We start from the raw sequence: 5,489 nt of genomic DNA on the forward strand, positions 1-5,489 counted from the left end.
TGTGCCGGTATCTGACAGCTGCGTCCGCCACAACAGCCGCTGGGGAACTCTGGCGACGATCTAGATGAGACAGATAACTGCCCGCTGATGGCGCCAGTCGCTAGTCGTCGGCAGCTGATATCAACGAGGCCTTATAAAGGCTTTCGCAATCTCCCAGTGCAATGCGTGAAAAGCGTTATCACCGCTTGCTGAATGAAAATACGATTGCGCCACTTCAATGGACGTCGCATCGGAACAATGGACGTAGTTGTAGCTGTAGATGTAACTCAGAGTGCACAGTACGCATACGGAATCTAGTCTGCCTCTCAATCTCTGACAAAGCACACCAAATATGCGACTGGATTGACGTGGCATATAGTTGTCAAGCTGTAATGGAAATACAGCCTAAGAAGAAGAAAAAAAATTTCAGGAAACCTGGGTGATTTATTCTACAGAAAGAGCTTCACAAATTGAGCAATTCAGTAACACGTTGTTCCACCTCTAGCACTCAGTTTTTTGACTTGGAATTGATTGGCAAAGTTGTTGGTGCCCTCCTGAGAGATATTATGTCCAATTGACGAGTTGGATTGCCATGTAGTTGGAGGGTCCTGCCCATAATGTTCCATACTTTCTCAGCTGGGGAGTGATCCGGTGACCCTACTGGCTAGGGAAGCAGCTGGCAACTATGAAGACAAGTAGCAGAAACTCTCTCCGTCTGCGGGCTGGCATTATCTAGTTAAAATGTAAGCCCAAGGTGGCTTGCCATGAAGGGCAACAAAACGGGGCTTAGAATATTGTCGATGTACCGCTGTGCTGTAAGGATGATGCACATGGAAATCACAGGGGTCCTACTACAAAAAGAAATGGCACTCCAAGCGATCACTCTTGGTTGTTGGGCCGCATGACAGCGAAAGTCAGGCTGGTATCCCACGTCTGTCCGAGACGTCTCCAGACACGTCTTCACTAGCTATAGGGGCTCAGTTCGAAGCCGGACTCAACACTGTAACAATTCTACTCCAGTAAACTAGATTCCAGGCCGAACGACACGACTGTAAACGGGGGTGTTCTGTATACTTGCTCTACCAGCTATGCTCCGCAAACGGCGTGGCAGAAATAAGACGAAAACGCTATAAGAGTACAATCACTATGATAACTGCTGTTGACTGGTGCCTGTAGTGTCCACATACATAGCCAACCGCGACACGCTCTGTCTCGTGCTCCTGTTCCACCAACAGCAAGTGTTCCTGTAATTAATTAATGTATACCGGGGAGGGGAAAGGCCGCACTCACGAGAAGCCCTGGTAAAACTGTGCGTGAATGGCAGGCTCCATGTGGTTTCCAAGTCGTGCAGCGACCGTAAACCATAAAATAACCAAATATACAGCAACCAGTCGCAAAATCATGTTTTATTTATTCACTTTTGCAAATCGATTTCAGCTGATTAACAGCCATCATCGGTGCTTTTGTAAGCAGGCTGTTTAGGTTTTCTTATTGGTAACGCCACGTAGCGCTCTGTATGAAAAATCACTGGCTGTGCTGTGTGCAGTCTGTGGCTAGTTTGCATTGTTGTCTGCCATTGTAGTGTTGGGCAGCTGGATGTCAACAGAGCGTAGCGTTGCGCAGTTGGAGGTGAGCCACCAGCAGTGGTGGATGTGGGGAGAGAGATGGCGGAGTTTTGAAATTTGTAAGACTGGATGTCATGAACTGCTATATATATTATGTCTATTAAGGTAAATACATTGTTTGTTCTCTATTAAAATCTTTCATTTGCTAACTATGCCTATCAGTAGTTAGTGCCTTCGGTAGTTTGAATCTTTTATTTAGCTGGCAGTAGTGGCGCTCGCTGTATTGCTGTAGCTTGATTAACGAAGATTTTTGTGAGGTAAGTGATTTGTGAAAGGTATAGGTTAATGTTAGTCAGGGCCATTCTTTTGTAGGGATTACTGAAAGTCAGATTGCGCTGCGCTAAAAATATTGTGTGACAGTTTAAGCACAGTCATGTATAATTTTTCTAAGGGGACGATTCACTTTCAACCAATATGTGCCCTGAGTCGTAATATACTAGGCGCTACAGTCTGGAACCGCGCGACCGCTACGGCCGCAGGTTCGAATCCTGCCTCGGGCATGGATGTGTGTGATGTCCTTAGGTTAGTTAGGTTTAAGTAGTTCTAAGTTCTAGGAGACTGATAAATTCAGAAGTTAAGTCCCATAGTGTTCAGAGCCATTTCAGCCATTTTGAGTAGTAATACTGTCTTAAGCAGAGGTCAACCAGACATTTTGATTAATAATCATCGCTGGCGGCCGAAGCCTTCCGGCATAAGAAGTCACCCTCATTCTGCCAACTGCCTTGTCAAAGAGGGCGGAGGACTGGACAGAGTTTCAGGGCACTTTCCTGTCCTAGAGGTGGGAAACTGCCCCTAAATGCGGAAGAATCAACAATGATCAACGGCATGAGAATGCAGAAGGCAGTGAAAACCATTGCTTTAAAGACACGTAACGTGTACCCACTGGACATGTGGTCTGTAATTGAAGAAGTATCATGATGATCTCTCCTTTGGAAAAAGATTACTGAATAGTCTCTCATTCGGATCTCCAGAAGGGGACTACCAAGGACGAGGTTACCATGAGAAAAAGATTGAATAATCAACGGAAGGGTGTTATACAGGTCGAAGCGTGGACTGTCAGAAACTTGAACGTGGTAGGGAAACTAGAAAATCTGAGAAGGGAAGTTCAAAGGCTCATTCTAGATACAGTAGGGGTCAATGAAGTGAAGTGAAAGAAGACAACGATTTCTGGTCAGATGAGTATAGGGTAATATCAACAGCAGCAGAAAATGGTATAACAGGAGTAGGATTCGTTATGAATAGGAAGGTATGGCAGAGAGTGTGTTACTGTAAACAGTTCAGTGACAAGGTTGTTGTTATCAGAATCGATAGTAAACCAACACCGACAACGAATGTTCAGGTATACATGCATACGTCGCAAGCTGAAGATGAAGAGAGAGAGATAGTGTATGAAGATATTGAAAGGGTAATACAGTATGTAAAGGTGGATGAAAATCCAACAGTCATGGGGGACTGGAAGGCAGTTGTAGGGGAGGGCGTATATGAAAAGGATACAGGGGATTATGGGCTTGGGATAAGGAATGAGAGAGAAAGACTGATTGAATTCTGTAACAATTTTCAGCTAGTAACACCGAATACCCTGTTCAAGAATCACAAGAGGAGTAGGTATAATTGGAAAAGGCCAGGTGATACGGGAAGATTTCAGTTAGGTTACATCATGGTCAGGCAGACATTCCGAAATCAGATATTGGATTGTAAGGCGTACCCAGAAGCAGATATAGAATCAGATCACAGTATAGTAGTGATGAAGAGTATACTGAAGTTTAAGACATTAGTCTGGAAGAATCAACACGCAAAGAAGTGGGATACGGAAGTACTAAGGAATGACGAGATACGCTTGAAGTTCTCTAAGGCTATGCATACAGCAATAAGGAATAGCTGGGCGGGCATCACATGACATCTGTTCAAGTTGATCGTTGATTCTTTCGCTCAGTTTTTTTATTACAGAGGACAATCGGCCCTCTGGCCGAACACGCTGAGCTACCCTGCCGTCAATCCCGAGATCACGAGTGCATATGACAACCAAAAAACTTCTTGTAAGTCTTTTATGATTGCTTTGTCATGTCACACATCTTTTCCAATTTATAATGTTGAATTAACTGTGTTAGTTTTAAGATAACAACAAAAATTTCTTAAAAAAGTGAGGGAGCACTACAATATGAGAAATGGTACTCGACAGTGGCGCATTACGTGAATTATTCACCACCGAGTCCCAAAATTTCATTAGGGGAGACAAGGGCACAGCGGCCATAGGGTCACTATGGTCAACTGGTATTATTTTGTTTAACTTTCGCTAGGATACGACAGTGACCAAGGGGATTGATGGCAGCAATTGTCAAGCGAGGAAGGGCAGGTATTTTATGTTTTCATGTTACTAAAAGTAATTTTTGCTTGCTCAAGATATTTTGTTGTGTACTCTAAGACAACTTTGATAGTAAACAAGTAACTATCACCATTAAAGTCTATATATTACGGATGTTTTTGGCATTGTATGCAGCGTAAATGATTAAACGTTTTCATAAAAGAAATAAATATTTCCATTGTGGTCATGGGGCTCAAAGATCCACTTAAATAATGGCGCTTCGTTCTGCATAGCCAATTTACCCCGCTGCCTTTTTGTAAGTTCTCTTCAGTAGGTGCAACGGAGTCAAAGTATAGACCATATCCAATGTAATTTTTACGTGAGCAAATTGCGTCCTTCACTGATTTTAAACCGGTAACATTTATGTGATATCTGATTTTTTTTCGAAACCCATGACTTCAGCTAATACAATTGTAATATAAATTTAAAATTTTTCCTTTTGGGACATTGTAGGACATATATTGACAAGTATCAAATCTGTGTGGATCTTCTACTAGAGTCACGTTTTTACTCATCGTCGATCAGCCGTTTTGTTTTTAGGATGGTACGAAATTATAAAAAGAAGACTGAAAGAGCCAGTTTTTCTGAAGTATCTATGAGATTAGCATTAACAGATGTAAAACGTCACAAAATATCATTTAGGGAAGTGAGCAAAAATTTTAACATTCCTAGGAAAGCTTTAGAGAGTTCTAGCAACAAATTCAAAGATTTAGAACCTTTCGAAACGCAACAAAATTCTGGGATAGGTTCGGCTTCGCAAGTATATTTCAGATAACATATTTGTTTGTTTTGTAAGTGTTATATTTAATACTTTCGTCTTTTCAGTAATAACACTAAATATAATGGAAGGAATATATAGGTCTAAATTCGCTAATAATTTTCTGAAACTCTATTGGTTCAAGAAATCCTTGAACAAAATGTACAGACATAATATACAAACACGATAAATAACACACAAACATAATATAAATATACATAACTAAGACAGATTCATGATTGAAGCTGACCAGGAAAATGTGCTTTGAGCGTATTTTACTGATGGTAGTGACATATACTTTGACCTTTCACCAGAGAAGTTAGTCGATTGCCTACATCTATGCAGTTGCTTGTCAATGTTTAATACCCCAGTCTCGGACCGACTTTCAACGGTGCAATCTGATTGGTCTTCAGGATTTCTGTAATGACACACGAAACTCTCCATTTGAGCTTTTAGACAATTAGTTTAGTTCGATGTAGTACCTTCAACAAACACAACACACTCTTGTTTTTTGACAACCTGAAAAATGTTCAAATAAGACTGAAACTGACCCTGGTGATATAGATGAACCTGGAATCACTGAAGTCCAAAGGGATGATAGAATAGTTGCTCGAAGAGTACGACACACAAGACAGATAACATCTGTTGCTATAGGTGTTAGTCCTCCATGTTTCGTACTCCCTAGGATTAACTTCTGGCCCCATTTCAGCAGAGAAAGTCATGTTGAGAGTGAAGGTGGTACGCATCCCTAGGGATAGATGGGGGA

The sequence above is a fragment of the Schistocerca serialis genome, chromosome 2 (assembly GCF_023864345.2).
Source record: "Schistocerca serialis cubense isolate TAMUIC-IGC-003099 chromosome 2, iqSchSeri2.2, whole genome shotgun sequence".
In the NCBI taxonomy this organism is placed as follows: Eukaryota; Metazoa; Arthropoda; class Insecta; order Orthoptera; family Acrididae; genus Schistocerca; species Schistocerca serialis.